Raw genomic sequence first — 18,509 nt, forward strand, 5'->3', positions numbered from 1 at the left:
GTCGGGGGGGTGTAGGTCGAGGGGGTGTAGGTCGGGGGGGTGTAGATCGGAGGGTGTAGGTCTCGGGGGTGTAGGTCGGGGGGGTGTAGGTCGGGGGGGGTGTAGGTCGGAGGGGGTATAGGTTGGGGGGTTAGGTCGGGGGGGTGTAGGTCAAAGGGTTAGGTCGGGGGGGTAGGTTGGGGGGCTGTAGGTCAGGGGGGGTATAGGTCAGGGGAGGTGTAAGTCGGGAGGTGTAGGTCGGGGGGTGTAGGTCGACGGTGATCCGGGGGGGTGTAGTTCGGGCGCTGTGGGTGAGGGGGTGTAGGTCGGGGGTGTGTAGGTCGAGCGTGTGTAGGTCGGGGGGGTGTAGGTTGGGGGGGGAAGGTCGGGGGGTGTAGGTCGGGGGAGTAGGCCGGGGTGTATAGGTCGGGGGATGTAGGTCGGGCGGTGTAGGTTCGGGGGCTGTGGGTCGGGGGGGTGTAGGTTGGGGGGGTGTAGGTCGAGGGGGTGTAGATCGGGGGGTGTAGGTCGGGCGGGTGTAGGTCGGGGGGTGTAGGTCGGGGGGGTGTAGGTTGGGGGGTTAGGTCGGGGGGGGTGTAGGTCGGGGGGGTGCAGGTCAAAGGGTTAGGTCGGGGGGTTAGGTCGGGGGGCTGTAGGTCAGGGGGTGTAGGTCAGGGGGTGTAGGTCGGGGGGTGTAGGTCGGGGGGGTGTAGGTCGGGGGGGTGTAGGTCAGGGGGTGTAGGTCAGGGGGTGTACATCGGGGGGGTGTAGGTTGGGGGGTAGGTCGGGGGGTGTAGTTCGGGGGTTGTACATCGGGGGGGTAGGTCGGGGGGTGTAGGTCGGGGGGGTGTAGGTCGGGGGTTGTACATCGGGCGGTAGGTCGGGGGGTGTAGGTCGGGGGGTGTAGGTTGGTGGGGTGTAGGTCGGGTGGGTGTAGGTCGGGGGGGTGTAGATCGGAGGGTGTAGGTCTGGGGGGTGTAGGTCGGGGGGGGGTGTAGGTTGGGGGGTAGGTCGGGGGGTGTAGTTCGGGGGTTGTACATCGGGGGGTAGGTCGGGGGGTGTAGGTCGGGGGGGTGTAGGTCGGGGGTTGTACATCGGGCGGTAGGTCGGAGGGTGTAGGTCGGGGGGTGTAGGTTGGTGGGGTGTAGGTCGGGTGGGTGTAGGTCGGGGGGGTGTAGATCGGAGGGTGTAGGTCTGGGGGGTGTAGGTCGGGGGGGGGTGTAGGTCGGGGGAGGTGTAGGTTGGGGGGTTAGGTCAGGGGGTGGAGGTCAAATGGTTAGGTCGGGGGGCTGTAGGTCAGGGGGGTATAGGTCAGGGGACGTGTAGGTCGGGAGGTGTAGGTCGGGGGGTGTAGGTCGAGGTTGATCCGGAGGGGTGTGGTTCGGGGGCTGTGGGTCAGGGGGTGTAGGTCGGGTGGGGGGGTAGGTCGGGGGGTGTAGGTCGGGGGGTAGGTCGGGGGTTGTACGTCGGGGGGGTGTAGGTTGGGGGGTAGGTCGGGAGGTTGTCGTTCGGGGGGTGTCGGTCGGGGGCTGTGGGTCAGGGGGTGTAGGTCGGAGGGTGTAGGTTGAGGGGGTAGGTCGGTGGGGGTAGGTCATGGGGGGTAGGTCGGGGGGGGAAGGTCGGGGGATGTAAGTCGGGGGGTGTAGGTCGGGGAGTGTAGGTCGGGGGGGGTAGGTCGGGGGGTGTAGGTCGGGGCGGGTAGGTCGGGAGGGGGTAGGTCGGGGGATGTGGCCGGGGGTTAAGTCGGGGGGTTAGGTCGGGGGGTGTTGGTCAGACGCTGTGGGTCGTGGGGGGAGGTCGGAGGTTGTAGGTCGGGGGGTTGTAGGTCGGGGGTGTGTTGGTCGGGGGCTGTGCGTCAGGGGGGTAGGTCGGGGGGTGTAGGTCGGCGGGGGTAGGTCAGGGGGTGTAGGTCGGGGGGGGTAGGTCGGATGGGGGTGTATGTCGGGGGGGGTGTAGGTCTGTGGGTGTAGGTCGGGGTGTAGGTCTGGGGGTGTAGGTCAGGGGGTGTAGGTCGGCGTGGGGGGAGGTCGGGGGCGGGCGTAGGCCGGGGGGTGGGGTAGGTCGGGGAGGGGCTTAGGTCAGGGGGTGTAGGTCGGTGGGGGTAGGTCGGGGGGGTGGGAAGTTCGGGGGGAGGGGGTAGGTCGGGGGTGTAGGTCGGGTGGGGTAGGTCGGTGGGGGGGGGTAGGTCGGGGGGGGTAGGTCGGGGGGGGGTAGTTTGAGGGGAGGGGGTAGGTCGAGAGTGTAGGTCGGGGGGCTGTAGGTCGGGGTGTGTAGGTCGGGGGGTGTAGGTTGGAGGGTGTAGGTCGGGGGGTGTAGGTCGGGGGGGTGTAGGTCGGGGGGTGTAGGTTGGGGGGTAGGTCGGAGGCTGTAGTTCGGGGGTTGTAGATCGAGGGGTGTAGGTCGGGGGGGGTGTAGGTCGGGGGTTGTACATCGGGGGGTAGGTCGGGGGGTGTAGGTCGGGGGGTGTAGGTCGGGGGGGTGTAGGTCGGGTGGGTGTAGGTCAGGGGGGTGTAGATCGGAGGGTGTAGGTCTGGGGGTGTAGGTCGGGGGGGGTGTAGGTTGGTTGGTTAGGTCAGGGGGTGGAGGTCAAATAGTTAGGTCGGGGGGCTGTAGGTCAGGGGGGTATAGGTCAGGGGAGGTGTAGGTCGGGAGGTATAGGTCGGGGGGTGTAGGTCGAGGGTGATCCGGGGGGGTGTGGTTCGGGGGCTGTGGGTCAGGGGGTGTAGGTTCAGGGGGTGTAGGTCGGGGGGGTGTAGATCGGGTGGGGGGGTAGGTCGGGGGGTGTAGGTCGGGGGTTGTACGTCGGGGGGGGTGTAGGTTGGGGGGTAGGTCGGGAGGTTGTAGTTCGGAGGGTGTCGGTCGGGGGCTGTGGGTCAGGGGGTGTAGTTCGGAGGGTGTAGGTTGAGGGGGTAGGTCGGTGGGGGTAGGTCATGGGGGGTAGGTCGGGGGGGGAAGGTCGGGGGGTGTAAGTTGGGGGGTGTAGGTCAGGGCGGGTAGGTCGGGAGGGGGTAGCTCGGGGGATGTAGGTCGGGGGGGTGTAGGTCGGGGGCTGTGGCCGGGGGTTAGGTCGGGGGGTGTTGGTCAGACGCTGTGGGACGTGGGGGGAGGTCGGAGGTTGTAGGTCGGGGGGTTGTAGGTCGGGGGTGTGTTGGTCGGGGGCTGTGGGTCAGGGGGGTAGGTCGGGGGGTGTAGGTCGGCGGGGGTAGGTCAGGGGGTGTAGGTCGGGGGGTGTAGGTCGGGAGGGTAGGTCGGGAGGGTAGGTCGGGGGGGTGTAGACCGGGGGTTAGGTCGGGGGGGGTGTAGGTCGGGGGGTCTAGGTCAGGGGGGTTAGGTCGGGGAGTGTAGGTCGGGGGGGTGTAGGTCGGTGGGTGTAGGTCAGGGGGGTTAGGTCGGGGGGTTAGGTCGGGGGGGTTGTGGGTCAGGGAGGTATAGGTCAGGGGGTGTAGGTCGGGGGGTGTAGGTCAGGGGGGTTAGGTCGGGGGGTTAGGTAGGGGGGTGTAGGTCGGTGGGTGTAGGTCAGGGGGGTTAGGTCGGGGGGGTTGTGGGTCAGGGAGGTATAGGTCAGGGGGTGTAGGTCGGGGGGTGTAGGTCGGGGAGTGTAGGTTCGGGGGCTGTGGGTCGAGGGGGTGTAGGTCGGGGGGTGTAGGTCGGGGGGGGGTGTGGGTCGGGGGGGGGTGTAGGTCGGGGGGAGTGTAGGTTGGGGGGTTAGGTCGGGGGGTGGAGGTCAGATGGTTAGGTCGGGGGGCTGTAGGTCAGGGGGGGTATAGGTCAGGGGAGGTGTAGGTCGGGAGGTGTAGGTCGGGGGGTGTAGGTCGAGGGTGATCCGGGGGGGTGTGGTTCGGGGGCTGTGGGTCAGGAGGTGTAGGTCGGGGGGGTGTAGGTCGGGTGGGGGGGTAGGTCGGGGGGGGTAGGTCGGGGGGTGTAGGTCGGGGGGGGGTAGGTCGGGGGGTGTAGGTCGGGGGTGTGTAGGTCGGTGGGGGTAGGTCAGGGGGGCTGAGGGGGTAGGTCGGGGGGTGTAGGTCGGGGTGTGTAGGTCGGGGAGTTGTAGGTCGGGGGTGTGTAGGTCGGGGGGTTGTAGGTCGGGGGGTGCAGGTCGGTGGGGGTAGGTCGGGGGGGCTGAGGGGGTAGGTCGGGGGGTGTAGGTCGGGGTGTGTAGGTCGGGGAGTTGTAGGTCGGGGGTGTGTAGGTCGGGGGGTTGTAGGTCGGGGGTGTGTAGGTCGGGGGGGGTAGGTCGGGGGGTGTAGGTCGGGGGGTGTAGGTCGGTGGGGGTAGGTCGGGGGGGCTGAGGGGGTAGGTCGGGGGGTGTAGGTCGGGGTGTGTAGGTCGGGGAGTTGTAGGTCGGGGGTGTGTAGGTCGGGGGGTTGTAGGTCGGCGGTGTGTAGGTCGGGGGGTGTAGTTCGGGGGGGTAGGTCGGGAAGTGTAGGTCGGTGGGGGTAGGTCAGGGGGGCTGAGGGGGTAGGTCGGAGGGTGTAGGTCGGGGTGTGTAGGTCGGGGAGTTGTAGGTCGGGGGTGTGTAGGTCGGATGGGGGGGTAGGTCGGGGGGTGTAGGTCGGGGGGTGTAGGTCGGTGGGGGTAGGTCGGGGGGGCTGAGGGGGTAGGTCGGGGGGTGTAGGTCGGGGTGTGTAGGTCGGGGAGTTGTAGGTCGGGGGTGTGTAGGTCGGGGGGTTGTAGGTCGGGGGTGTGTAGGTCGGGGGGTGTAGTTCGGGGGGGTAGGTCGGGAAGTGTAGGTCGGGGGGGGTAGGTCGGGGGGGTATAGGTCGGGGGGTGATCGGGGGGTATAGTTCGGGGGGTGTAGGTCGGGGGGTGTAGGTCAGTGGGTGTAGGTCGGGGGTGTAGGTCGGGGGGTGTAGGTCGGGGGTGTAGGTCGGGAGGTGTAGGTCGGGGGGGTATAGGTCAGGGGGTGATCGGGGGGTATAGTTCGGGGGGTGTAGGTCGGGGGGTGTAGGTCAGTGGGTGTAGGTCGGGGGTGTAGGTCGGGGGGTGTAGGTCGGGGGTGTAGGTCGGGAGGTGTAGGTCGGGGGGGTATAGGTCAGGGGGTGATCGGGGGGTATAGTTCGGGGGGTGTAGGTCGGGGGGTGTAGGTCAGTGGGTGTAGGTCGGGGGTGTAGGTCGGGGTGTGTAGGTCGGGGGATGTAGGTCGGGGGGGTCGAGGGGGTCGGTCGGAGGGGGTAGTTCGGGGGGTGTAGGTCGGGGGGTATAGGTCGGGGGGGGTGTAGGTCGGGGGTAGGTCGGGGGGTGTAGGTCGGGGGGTGTAGGTCGGGGGGGTGTAAGTCGGGGGGGTAGGTCGGGGGGGTGTAGGTCGGTAGGTGTAGGTCGGGTGGTTAGGTCGGGGTGTGTAGGTCGGGGGGTGTATGTCGGGGGGGTAGGTCGGGGGGTGTAGGTTAAAGGGTGTAGGTCGGGGGGTGTAGGTCGGGGGGGTGTAGGTCGGGGGGGTGTAGGTCGGAGGGTGTAGGTCTCGGGGGTGTAGGTCGGGGGGGGTGTAGGTCGGAGGGGGTATAGGTTGGGCGGATCGAGGGGTAGGTCAGAGGTGGTAGGTCGGGGGGTGTAGGTCGGGGGGTGTAGGTCGGAGGGGTGTAGGTTGGGGGGATCGAGGGGTAGGTCAGAGGTGGTAGGTCGGGGGGTGTAGGTCGGAGGGGTGTAGGTCGGAGGGGTGTAGGTCGGGTGGTTAGGTCGGGGAGTGTAGGTCGGGGGGTGTATGTCGGGGGGGTAGGTCGGGGGGTGTAGGTTAAAGGGTGTAGGTCGGGGGGTGTAGGTCGGGGGGTGTAGGTCGGGGGGTGTAGGTTGGAGGGTGTAGGTCGGGGGGTGTAGGTCGGGGGGTGTAGGTCGGGGGGTGTAGGTTCGGGGGCTGTGGGTCGGGGGGGGGTGTAGGTCGAGGGGGTGTAGGTCGGGGGGTTGTAGGTCGGGGGGGTGTAGGTCGGGGGGGTGTAGGTCGAGGGGGTGTAGGTCGGGGGGGTGTAGATCGGAGGGTGTAGGTCTCGGGGGTGTAGGTCGGGGGGGGTGTAGGTCGGGGGGGGTGTAGGTCGGAGGGGGTATAGGTTGGGGGGTTAGGTCGGGGGGGTGTAGGTCAAAGGGTTAGGTCGGGGGGGTAGGTCGGGGGGCTGTAGGTCAGGGGGGGTATAGGTCAGGGGAGGTGTAAGTCGGGAGGTGTAGGTCGGGGGGTGTAGGTCGACGGTGATCCGGGGGGGTGTAGTTCGGGCGCTGTGGGTGAGGGGGTGTAGGTCGGGGGTGTGTAGGTCGAGCGTGTGTAGGTCGGGGGGGTGTAGGTTGGGGGGGGAAGGTCGGGGGGTGTAGGTCGGGGGAGTAGGCCGGGGTGTATAGGTCGGGGGATGTAGGTCGGGCGGTGTAGGTTCGGGGGCTGTGGGTCGGGGGGGTGTAGGTTGGGGGGGTGTAGGTCGAGGGGGTGTAGATCGGGGGGTGTAGGTCGGGCGGGTGTAGGTCGGGGGGTGTAGGTCGGGGGGGTGTAGGTTGGGGGGTTAGGTCGGGGGGGGTGTAGGTCGGGGGGGTGCAGGTCAAAGGGTTAGGTCGGGGGGTTAGGTCGGGGGGCTGTAGGTCAGGGGGTGTAGGTCAGGGGGTGTAGGTCGGGGGGTGTAGGTCGGGGGGGTGTAGGTCGGGGGGGTGTAGGTCAGGGGGTGTAGGTCAGGGGGTGTAGGTTGGGGGGTAGGTCGGGGGGTGTAGTTCGGGGGTTGTACATCGGGGGGTAGGTCGGGGGGTGTAGGTCGGGGGGGTGTAGGTTGGTGGGGTGTAGGTCGGGTGGGTGTAGGTCGGGGGGGTGTAGATCGGAGGGTGTAGGTCTGGGGGGTGTAGGTCGGGGGGGGGTGTAGGTTGGGGGGTAGGTCGGGGGGTGTAGTTCGGGGGTTGTACATCGGGGGGTAGGTCGGGGGGTGTAGGTCGGGGGGGTGTAGGTCGGGGGTTGTACATCGGGCGGTAGGTCGGGGGGTGTAGGTCGGGGGGTGTAGGTTGGTGGGGTGTAGGTCGGGTGGGTGTAGGTCGGGGGGGTGTAGATCGGAGGGTGTAGGTCTGGGGGGTGTAGGTCGGGGGGGGGTGTAGGTCGGGGGAGGTGTAGGTTGGGGGGTTAGGTCAGGGGGTGGAGGTCAAATGGTTAGGTCGGGGGGCTGTAGGTCAGGGGGGTATAGGTCAGGGGACGTGTAGGTCGGGAGGTGTAGGTCGGGGGGTGTAGGTCGAGGTTGATCCGGGGGGGTGTGGTTCGGGGGCTGTGGGTCAGGGGGTGTAGGTCGGGTGGGGGGGTAGGTCGGGGGGTGTAGGTCGGGGGGTAGGTCGGGGGTTGTACGTCGGGGGGGTGTAGGTTGGGGGGTAGGTCGGGAGGTTGTCGTTCGGGGGGTGTCGGTCGGGGGCTGTGGGTCAGGGGGTGTAGGTCGGAGGGTGTAGGTTGAGGGGGTAGGTCGGTGGGGGTAGGTCATGGGGGGTAGGTCGGGGGGGGAAGGTCGGGGGATGTAAGTCGGGGGGTGTAGGTCGGGGAGTGTAGGTCGGGGGGGGTAGGTCGGGGGGTGTAGGTCGGGGCGGGTAGGTCGGGAGGGGGTAGGTCGGGGGATGTGGCCGGGGGTTAAGTCGGGGGGTTAGGTCGGGGGGTGTTGGTCAGACGCTGTGGGTCGTGGGGGGAGGTCGGAGGTTGTAGGTCGGGGGGTTGTAGATCGGGGGTGTGTTGGTCGGGGGCTGTGCGTCAGGGGGGTAGGTCGGGGGGTGTAGGTCGGCGGGGGTAGGTCAGGGGGTGTAGGTCGGGGGGGGTAGGTCGGATGGGGGTGTATGTCGGGGGGGGTGTAGGTCTGTGGGTGTAGGTCGGGGTGTAGGTCTGGGGGTGTAGGTCAGGGGGTGTAGGTCGGCGTGGGGGGAGGTCGGGGGCGGGCGTAGGCCGGGGGGTGGGGTAGGTCGGGGAGGGGCTTAGGTCAGGGGGTGTAGGTCGGTGGGGGTAGGTCGGGGGGGTGGGAAGTTCGGGGGGAGGGGGTAGGTCGGGGGTGTAGGTCGGGTGGGGTAGGTCGGTGGGGGGGGGTAGGTCGGGGGGGGGTAGGTCGGGGGGGGGTAGTTTGAGGGGAGGGGGTAGGTCGAGAGTGTAGGTCGGGGGGCTGTAGGTCGGGGTGTGTAGGTCGGGGGATGTAGGTTGGAGGGTGTAGGTCGGGGGGTGTAGGTCGGGGGGGTGTAGGTCGGGGGGTGTAAGTTGGGGGGTAGGTCGGAGGCTGTAGTTCGGGGGTTGTAGATCGAGGGGTGTAGGTCGGGGGGGTGTAGGTCGGGGGTTGTACATCGGGGGGTAGGTCGGGGGGTGTAGGTTGGGGGGTGTAGGTCGGGGGGGTGTAGGTCGGGTGGGTGTAGGTCAGGGGGGTGTAGATCGGAGGGTGTAGGTCTGGGGGTGTAGGTCGGGGGGGGTGTAGGTTGGTTGGTTAGGTCAGGGGGTGGAGGTCAAATAGTTAGGTCGGGGGGCTGTAGGTCAGGGGGGTATAGGTCAGGGGAGGTGTAGGTCGGGAGGTATAGGTCGGGGGGTGTAGGTCGAGGGTGATCCGGGGGGGTGTGGTTCGGGGGCTGTGGGTCAGGGGGTGTAGGTTCAGGGGGTGTAGGTCGGGGGGGTGTAGATCGGGTGGGGGGGTAGGTCGGGGGGTGTAGGTCGGGGGTTGTACGTCGGGGGGGGTGTAGGTTGGGGGGTAGGTCGGGAGGTTGTAGTTCGGAGGGTGTCGGTCGGGGGCTGTGGGTCAGGGGGTGTAGTTCGGAGGGTGTAGGTTGAGGGGGTAGGTCGGTGGGGGTAGGTCATGGGGGGTAGGTCGGGGGGGGAAGGTCGGGGGGTGTAAGTTGGGGGGTGTAGGTCGGGGGGTGTAGGTCAGGGCGGGTAGGTCGGGAGGGGGTAGCTCGGGGGATGTAGGTCGGGGGGGTGTAGGTCGGGGGCTGTGGCCGGGGGTTAGGTCGGGGGGTGTTGGTCAGACGCTGTGGGACGTGGGGGGAGGTCGGAGGTTGTAGGTCGGGGGGTTGTAGGTCGGGGGTGTGTTGGTCGGGGGCTGTGGGTCAGGGGGGTAGGTCGGGGGGTGTAGGTCGGCGGGGGTAGGTCAGGGGGTGTAGGTCGGGGGGTTAGGTCGGGTGGGGGTGTATGTCGGGGGGGGTGTAGATCTGTGGGTGTAGGTCGGGGTGTAGGTCAGGGGGTGTAGGTCGGCGGGGAGGGAGGTAGGGGGCGGGCGTAGGCCGGGGGGTGGGGTAGGTTGGGGAGGGGCTTAGGTCAGGGGGTGTAGGTCGGTGGGGGTAGGTCGGGGGGGGTGGGTAGTTCGGGGGGAGGGGGTAGGTCGGGGGTGTAGGTCGGGTGGGGTAGGTCGGTGGGGGGGGGGTAGGTTGGGGGTAGGTCGGGGGGGGTAGGTCGGGTGGGGTAGGTCGGGGGGGGGTAGTTTGAGGGGAGGGGGTAGGTCTTGGGTGTAGGTCGGGGGGGTCGAGGGGTAGGTCGGGGGGGTGTAGGTTGGGGGGTGTGTAGGTCGGGTGTGTAGGTTGGGGGCGTGTAGGTCAGAGGGTGTATAGGTTGGGGGGGTATAGGTCTAGGGGGGTATAGGTCGGGGGGTGTAGTTTGGGGGTGTGTAGGTCGGGGGGGTGTAGGTCGGGGGGGTGTAGGTCGGGGAGGTTAGGTCTTGGGGGTGTAGGTCAGGGGGTGTAGGTGGGGGGGTGTAGGTCGGGGGAGTTAGGTCGGGGGGGTGTAGGTCGGGGGAGTTATGTCGGGGGGTGTGTAGGTCATGGGGGTTAGGTCGGGGGGGTAGGTCGGGGGATGTAGGTCGGGGTTGTGTAGGTCGGGGGCTGTGGCCGGGGGGGGGTAGGTCGGATGGTGTAGGTCGGGGGGTTAGGTCAGGTGGGGTTGAGGGGGTAGGTCGGGGGGGTTAGGTCGGGGGCTTTGGGTCGGGGGGTTAGGTCGGGGGGTTGTAGGTCTGGGGTGTGTTGGGCAGGGGCTGTGGGTCAGGGGGGTAGGTCGGGGGGTGTAGGTCGGGGGGTGTAGATCGGGGGGGGGGGTTAGGTTGGGGGATGTAGGTCGGGGGGGCTCGGGGGATGTAGGTCGAGAGGTGGTTGTAGGTTGGGGGTCTAGTTTCGGGGGGTGTAGGTCGGCGGGGGGTAGGTCAGGGGGTGTCGGTCGGGGTGGGTAGGTCGGAGAGGTGTATGTCGGGGGGGGTGTAGGTCTGGGGGTGTAGGTCAGACGGTGTAGATCGGGGGAGTAGGTCGGGGGGGATAGGTCGGGTCGGTTAGGTCGGGTGGGGTAGGTCGGGGGGAGGCGGTAGGTCGGGGGGGGGTAGGTCGGTGGGGGGTCAGGGGGGGTAGGTCGGATGGGGTAGGTCGGGGGGGGTAGGTTGGGCGGAGGGGGTAAGTCGGGGGTGTAGGTCGGGTGGGGTAGGTCGGGGGGGGTAGGTTGGGCGGAGGGGGTAAGTCGGGGGTGTAGGTCGGGTGGGGTAGGTCGGGGGGGGTAGGTCGGTGGGGGGTCAGGGGGGGTAGGTCGGGTGGGGTAGGTCGGGGGGGGTAGGTTGGGCGGAGGGGGTAAGTCGGGGGGGTAGGTTGGGCGGAGGGGGTAAGTCGGGGGTGTAGGTCGGGTGGGGTAGGTCGGGGGGGGTAGGTCGGTGGGGGTAGGTCGGGGGGGGTAGGTCGGCTGGGTTAGGTCGTGGGGAGGGGGTAGGTCGGTGGGGGTAGGTCGTGGGGAGGGGGTAGGTCGGGGGTGTAGGTCGGGTGGGGTAGGTCGGGGGGGAGGGGGTAGGTCGGGAGTGTAGGTCGGGGGGGAGGGGGTAGGTCGGGTGGGTTAGGTCGGGGGGGGGTTGGTTGGGCGGAGGGGGTAGGTCGGGAGTGTAGGTCGGGGGGGAGGGGGTAGGTCGGGTGGGTTAGGTCGGGGGGGGGTTGGTTGGGCGGAGGGGGTAGGTCGGGGGGTTAGGTCGGGGGGGGATAGGTCGGTGGGGGGGTCGGTTGGGGAAGGTCGGTTGGGGGTCGGGGGGAGGGGGTAGGTCGGGGGTGTAGGTCGGGGGTGTAGGTCGGGTGGGGTAGGTCGGTGGGGGGATAGGTTGGGGGGAGGTCAGGGGGGTAGGTCGGGCGGAGGGGGTAGGTCGCGGGTGTAGGTCGGGGGGGTCGGTCGGGGGGGTAGGTCGGTGGGGGGATAGGTTGGGGGGAGGTCAGGGGGGTAGGTCGGGGGGAGGGGGTAGGTCGCGGGTGTAGGTCGGGGGGGTAGGTCGGGGGGCGTAGGTCTGGTGGGGTAGGTCGGGGGTGTAGATCGGGTGGGGCAGGTCGGAGGGGGGGATAGGTCGGGGGGAGGGGATAGGTCGGGGGTATAGGTCGGGGGGGGTAGGTCGGGGTGCGTAGGTCTGGTGGGGTAGGTTGGGCGGAGGGGGTAGGTCGGGGGTGTAGGTCAGGTGGGGCAGGTCGGAGGGGGGATAGGTCGGGGGGAGGGGATAGGTCGGGGGTATAGGTCGGGGGGGGGAGGTCGGAGGGGGGTAGGTCGGGTGGGGTAGGTCGGGGGGGCGGTAGGTTGGGGGGAGGGGGTAGGTCGGGGGGATAGGTCGGGGGGAGGGGATAGGTCGGGGGTGTAGGTCGGGTGGGGTAGGTCGGGGGGGGGGTAGGTCGGTGGGGGGTCAGGGGGGGTAGGTCGGGGGTGTAGGTCGGGTGGGGTAGGTCGTGGGGAGGGGGTAGGTCGGGGGGGGTAGGTCGGGGGGAGGGGGTAGGTCGGGTGGGGTAGGTCGTGGGGAGGGGGTAGGTCGGGGGTGTAGGTCGGGGGGGGGTAGGTCGGGGGGGAGGGGGTAGGTCGGGGGTGTAGGTCGGGTGGGGTAGGTCTTGGGGAGGGGGTAGGTCGGGGGTGTAGGTCGGGGGGGGGTAGGTCGGGGGGGAGGGGGTAGGTCGGGGGTGTAGGTCGGGTGGGGTAGGTCGTGGGGAGGGGGTAGGTCGGGGGTGTAGGTCGGGGGGGGGGTAGGTCAGGGGGAGGGGGTAGGTCGTGGGGAGGGGGTAGGTCGGGGGTGTAGGTCGGGGGGGGTAGGTCAGGGGGAGGGGGTAGGTCAGGGGTGTAGGTCGGGTGGGGTAGGTCGGTGGGGGGATAGGTCGGGGGGAGGGGATAGGTCGGGGGTATAGGTCGGGGGGGGGAGGTCGGAGCGGGGTAGGTCGGGTGGGGTAGGTCGGGGGGGCGGTAGGTTGGGGGGAGGGGGTAGGTCAGGGGGATAGGTCGGGGGGAGGGGATAGGTCGGGGGTGTAGGTCGGGGGGGGGTAGGTCGGTGGGGGGTCAGGGGGGGTAGGTCAGGGGTGTAGGTCGGGGGGGGGTAGGTTGGGCGGAGGGGGTAAGTCGGGGGGTAGGTCGGGGGGGGTAGGTCGGCTGGGTTAGGTCGTGGGGAGGGGGTAGGTCGGGGGTGTAGGTCGGGTGGGGTAGGTCAGGGGGAGGAGGTAGGTCGGGGGTGTAGGTCGGGGGGGTTAGGTCGGGGGGAGGGGGTAGGTCGGGGGTGTAGGTCGGGGGTGTAGGTCGGGGGGGTTAGGTCGGGGGGAGGGGGTAGGTCGGGGGTGTAGGTCGGGGGTGTAGGTCGGGGGTGTAGGTCGGGGGGGGTAGGTCGGGGGGAGGGGGTAGGTCGGGGGTGTAGGTCGGGGGGGTAGGTCGGGGGTGTAGGTCGGGGGGGGTAGGTCGGGGGGAGGGGGTAGGTCGGGGGTGTAGGTCGGGGGGGTAGGTCTGTCGGGGTGTAGGTTGGGGAGAGGTCAGGGGGGGTAGGTTGGGCGGAGGGGGTAGGTCGGGAGTGTAGGTCGGGTGGGGTAGGTCGGGGGGGAGGGGGTAGGTCGGGGGGGTAGATCGGGGGGGGGGTAGGTCGGGTGGGTTAGGTCGGGGGGGGGTAGGTTGGGCGGAGGGGGTAGGTCGGGGGGGTAGGTCGGGGGGGGGATAGGTCGGTGGGGGGGTCGGTTGGGGAAGGTCAGGGGGGTAGGTCGGTTGGGGGTCGGGGGGAGGGGGTAGGTCGGGGGTGTAGGTCAGGGGGGGTAGGTCAGGGGGAGGGGGAAGGTCGGGGGTGTAGGTCGGGGGGGGGTAGGTCGGTCGGGGTGTAGGTTGGGGGGAGGTCAGGGGGGGTAGGTTGGGCGGAGGGTGTAGGTCGGGGATGTAGGTCGGGTGGGGTAGGTCGGGGGGGAGGGGGTAGGTCGGGGGGGAGGGGGTAGGTCGGGGGGGGTAGGTCGGGGGGGGGTAGGTCGGGTGGGTTAGGTCGGGGGGTTAGGTTGGGCGGAGGGGGTAGGTCGGGGGGGTAGGTCGGGGGGGGAGATAGGTCGGTGGGGGGGTCGGTTGGGGAAGGTCAGGGGGGTAGGTCGGGGGTGTAGGTCGGGTGGGGTAGGTCGGTGGGGGGATAGGTTGGGGGGAGGTCAGGGGGGTAGGTTGGGGGGAGGGGGTAGGTCGCGGGTGTAGGTCGGGGGCGTAAGTCTGGTGGGGTAGGTAGGTTGGCGGTGTAGGTCGGGTGGGGTAGGTCGGTGGGGGGATTGGTCGGGGGGGTAGGTCGGGGGGGTAGGTCGGGGGGGGTAGGTCGGGGGTGTAGGTCGGGGGTGTAGGTCGGGTGGGGTAGGTCGGTGGGGGGATAGGTTGGGGGGAGGTCAGGGGGGTAGGTCGGGGGGAGGGGGTAGGTCGCGGGTGTAGGTCGGGGGGGTAGGTCGGGTGGGGGGATAGGTTGGGGGGAGGTCAGGGGGGTAGGTTGGGGGGAGGGGGTAGGTCGCGGGTGTAGGTCGGGGGGATAGGTCGGGGGGCGTAAGTCTGGTGGGGTAGGTAGGTTGGCAGTGTAGGTCGGGTGGGGTAGGTCGGTGGGGGGATTGGTCGGGGGGAGGGGATAGGTGGGGGGTGTAGGTCGGGGGGTGGGAGGTCGGAGGGGGGTAGGTCGGGGGGGCGGTAGGTTGGGGGGAGAGGGTAGGTCGGGGGGGTAGGTCGGGGGGGGTAGGTCGGGGAGGGGTAAGTCGGGTGGGGTAGGTCGGTGGGGGAGTAGGTTGGGGGGACATCAGGGGGGTAGGTCGGGGGGGCGGTAGGTTGGGGGTCGGGGGTGTAGGTTGGGTGGGGTACGGCGGGGGGTAGGTCGGGGGATGGGGGTATGTGGGAGGCAGTGGTTAGGCCCCAGGCGGATGGTGAGCTGTTTGTGGGGTGTGGGTGCGAGTTGGGCCAGGCAGGGGTTAACGTTCGGGGAAGCTGCTGATTATCAGCGAGCAGCGAGCTGGGAGTGAGCAGGCTGTGGGCGGGAGTGTCGCTGCCTCCTTCCCTTGACCTTGCAGACGGAAGGGGGGAGGGCGGGAAGCAGCCTGTTGCTGTGGGAGAGGGGAAGGGTTAGGCTGCTACACGCAGGCTGTGTGTGAGCTGAGTGGTGTGACGGGGGAATGCAGCCGGGTGGGCACACGCCACAGCTCCTCCTCACAGCCTCAAACACAGCAAAGGGATTACCACCTCTCGCACCGTGAGTACTGGGGGGGTGTCACCGTGTGTACCGGGGGTCACCGTGAGTACCGGGGGTCACCGTGTATACCGGGGGTCACCGTGTGTACTGGGGGGGCACCGTGAGTACCAGGGGTCACCGTGAGTACTGGGGGGATCACCGTGAGTAGCGGGGGGGGCCCGTGTGTACCAGGGGTCACCGTGTGTACTGGGGGGTCACCGTGTGTACCAGGGGTCACCGTGTGTACCGGGGGTTCACCGTGAGTACTGGGGGGTCACCGTGAGTACTGGGGGGGTCACCGTGAGTACCGGGGTCACCGTGTGTACTGGGGGGTCACCGTGAGTACTGAGGGGTCACCGTGTGTACTGGGGGGTCACCGTGTGTACCGGGGGGGTCACCGTGAGTACTGGGGGGGTCACCGTGAGTACCGGGGGTCACCGTGTGTACCGGGGGGTCACCGTGAGTACTGGGGGGTCACCGTGTACTGGGGGGTCACCGTGAGTACCGGGGGTAACCGTGAGTACTGGGGGGGTTACCGTGAGTACTGGGGGGGCGGGGGGAGGGCACCGTGAGTACCGGGGGTCACTGTGAGTACTGGGGGGGTCACCATGAGTACTGGGAGGGGGTCACCGTGTTTACTGGGGGTCACCCTGAGTACTGGAGGGGTCACCGTGAGTACTGGGGGGGTCACCGTGAGTACTGGGGGTCACCGTGAGTACTGGAGGGGTCACCGTGAGTACTGGAGGGGTCACCGTGAGTACTGGGGGGGTCACCGTGTGTACCGGGGGTCACCGTGAGTACCGGGGGTCATCGTGCGTACTGGGGGGGGGGGAGGGCACCGTGAGTACCGGGGGTCACCGTGTGTACCGGGGGTCACCGTGAGTACTGGGGGGGGTCACCGTGTTTACTGGGGGGGTCACCGTGAGTACTGGGGGGAGAGGGCACCGTGAGTACCGGGGGTCACCGTGTGTACCGGGGGTCACCGTGAGTACTGGGGGGGGGGCACCGTGTGTACTGGGGAGGGTCACCGTGTTTACTGGGGGGGGTCACCGTGAGTACTGGGGGGGGGGGTCACCATGTGTACTGGGGGGGGGGGCACCGTGAGTACTGGGGGGGAGTCATCATATTTACTGGGGGGAGTCATCATGTTTACTGGGGGGATCACCGTGTGTGCTGGGGGGGGGCACGTTGAGTGCTGGGGAGGGTCACCGTGAGTCCTGTGGGGGTGGGGGGCTGAGTGTGCCAGCCTCCAGTGTGCTGGGCTAGAGATGGCGATGTGTGCTGTGGGTGTGAGGGGTCAGTGGGGTGCTGTGCTGTGCTGTGGGCAGGCTCCCTGGCGCGGGGTGCTGTGTGTGAGGGCTGGAGTTGGGGTCGCAATCTGCATGTTGCAGCCCGCGCTCTGAGCCGGCTCTCCCTGGCTCTCCCTGCATACCCTCCCCATCCACTCGCGCTCTCTCTCTGTTTTCATGCATCCGTTCCTGATTCGTTTCACAGAACCTTCCCGCAGTTCCTGGAGAATGTGCCTGGATAAGGACCAAGCCCAGGGACTGGAGGACATGGGCCGGGGGAGGAGAGAGAGTGTGTATGTGGATTACTGCCGATTGCTGACTGCACAGGAAACCTGAGCCGCTCGGTTACACTCACAGCAGCGGCTGCGGGCTGAGCCTGGCTCGGGCTCCAGGGCAATGTCTGGGATCGAGGCGGCTTTACTTTCAGGGCTATGGTGTCGACGATCTCCGGCAGGGCTCAGGACAGAGTGCTTAAACCCCAGATAAATGGGATAAGGCTCTTAGCGCAGTGTAAGGCAGCCAATGCTGCAGTCGGTCACTGGCAGAGCCTAATGCAAGCTGCTCTCTGCCATTCCTGCCTCTTCTCTCCAAACTAAACTTCCTGTTGCTGCTGACTGTTGTGGTGCTGCCAGCCTGGCACAGGCAGTGGGCACAGGCACAGGCAGTGGGCACAGGCAGTGGGCACAGGGACGGGCACAGGCAGTGGGCACAGTGACAGACAGTGGGCACAGGCAGTGGGCACAGGCACAGGCAGTGAGCACAGGGACAGGCAGTGGGGACAGGGACGGGCACAGGCAGTGGGCACAGGCAGTGGGTTGTGTCCAGCAATGTTGTCTGTTAGAGAGCCCTCCCCCACAAGCAGGAGGTGTGGGTGGCATAGCCTTCCTCCCTCATCGCCCCCCCCCACTGCCTCACCACTGGTTTCCGCCCCCCCCCCCCCGGGCCGGCATGAAACAGTGCCCCCCCCCTGGGCTGAGATAAACTGGCTGCAATGAGGGTGGGGCCCGGTTTGGAGGGAAGGCTGTGATGGATGGACCCTCTGGTCTCTGTGACCTGCCCATAAATCCTGTCACCAGGCGTTGCGAGCAGACATTTGACTCCGCTCCTTCGATTACCTTATTTTTGCAAATACTTTGCCGACCCTGGACGGAATGGTTTGAGTCACCCTCCCCGTGTGGACAGGGCCTGGAATCTGTGAGCTTTGTGGTGGATCTGGAGTGAATACTGTGTTGGGCAGGGCCTTGGACTGTGAGCTAGCTGGGTGCCTTTGATGTGATTAATTCTCTGTGCAAAGTACTTCACTGTCGATCTAATTCCACCAAAAGCAGTGCTGGACTGACAGGCCCGGTGTGAGCTGTGCCCAGTTTATTTATAATGTTGTGTTGAGAATACTGTGGGGCTGGTGCCGCTGTATTTTGCTGCCGTGTGGGTAATATGCACGGATTCACTCATTACATAACCAGAGAGAGAACCCCTCAATTCTAGCAACCTCCGTGGGATGTCTTATTGGACGGATGAGGACGGTAGTCAGGCGGGGTCGCGATGCCCCTTGCAGTCAAATAGCCCGTTGAGGCCTGCCCACGAAGGATGGCTGTGCGGGTGATGTATGGGTGAGGGCAGGTGGGGAGTGAACTCTGAACTTGGCCCATTGGTGTGTAACGGGAGTGTGTGTGTGCAGGAGCTGCTCTGATCGAAGGTGAATGAGAGGTAAGACACAGACTGGGAGAGCTTCAGTCAGTTTAGCTATTTACAAACTGCTGATCTGAGTGTAATTATTCTCTGCACCGCTCCCCGGCCCACAAAATGAGCAGCTTTCTTTCTGTGTTTAGAAAGTGTGTCACAGCTGAGCTGTAACCCTATAATTATATTCTCCAGCCGACTGCTCCCACAGCTCTGGCTGCACCTCCTCTGGGCTGCTCTCTCAGGCTGCCCAGAACTTAACATGCTACTCTCAGTGGGGACTAACCATCATCTTCATCATAGGCAGTCCCTCGAGATCGAGGAAGACTTGCTTCCACTCTAAAAGTGAGTTCTCAGGTGACTGAATCGTCCAATACGGGAATTACAGTCTATGTCACAGGTGGGACACACAGTGGTTGAAGGAAAGGGAGGGTGGGACTGGTTTGCCGCACGCTCCATCCGCTGCCTGCACTTGATTTCTGCATGCTCTCGGCGATGAGAATCGAGGTGCTCAGCGCCCTCCCGGATGCACTTCCTCCACTTAGGGTGGTCTTTGGCCAGGGACTCCCTGACGTCGGTGGGCATGTTGCACTTTTTCAGGGCGGCTTTGAGGGTCCTTTAAGTGTTTCCTCTGCCCACCTGGGGTTCGCTGGCTGTGTAGGAGTTCCAAATAGAGCGCTTGCTTTGGGAGTCTCGTGTCTGGCATGTGGCCCACCCAACGGAGCTGGTCAGTGCTTCGATGCTGGGGATGTTGGCCTGATTGAGGGACACTAACGTCGGTGCGTCTGTCCTCCCAGGGGATTTGTAGGATCTTGCCGAGACATCGTTGGTGGTATTTCTCCAGTGATTTGAGGTGTAAAAAAAAGGATGAGGTCCTACGAAACGAATTTAAGGAGCTAGGAGCTAAATTAAAAAGTAGGACCTCAAAAGTAGTAATCTCGGGATTGCTACCAGTGCCACGTGCTAGTCAGAGTAGGAATCGCAGGATAGCGCAGATGAATACGTGGTTTGAGCAGTGGTGCAGCAGGGAGGGATTCAAATTCCTGGGGCACTGGAACCGGTTCTGGGGGAGGTGGGACCAGTACAAACCGGACAGTCTGCACCTGGGCAGGACCGGAACCAATGTCCTGTGTTTGCTCGTGCTGTTGGGGAGGAGTTAAACTAATATGGCAGGGGGATGGGAACCAATGCAGGGAGA

At 66.8% G+C, this 18,509-nt stretch overlaps 1 protein-coding gene across 3 annotated transcripts in view; it reads left to right on the plus strand.

The window, feature by feature from the left end:
- Positions 1 to 14,235: 14,235 nt before the first annotated feature.
- Positions 14,236 to 18,509, plus strand: part of mical3a (microtubule associated monooxygenase, calponin and LIM domain containing 3a) — a 637,446-nt gene continuing 633,172 nt past the window's right edge. For all 3 annotated transcript variants that reach the window (XM_070900720.1, XM_070900722.1, XM_070900721.1), the window contains exon 1: positions 14,236 to 14,363. The gene's annotated coding sequence lies outside the window, so the exon portion shown is untranslated. The remainder of the gene's footprint in view (positions 14,364 to 18,509) is intronic.

This window comes from Pristiophorus japonicus, chromosome 15 (genome assembly GCF_044704955.1).
Source record: "Pristiophorus japonicus isolate sPriJap1 chromosome 15, sPriJap1.hap1, whole genome shotgun sequence".
NCBI classification, from domain to species: domain Eukaryota; kingdom Metazoa; phylum Chordata; class Chondrichthyes; family Pristiophoridae; genus Pristiophorus; species Pristiophorus japonicus.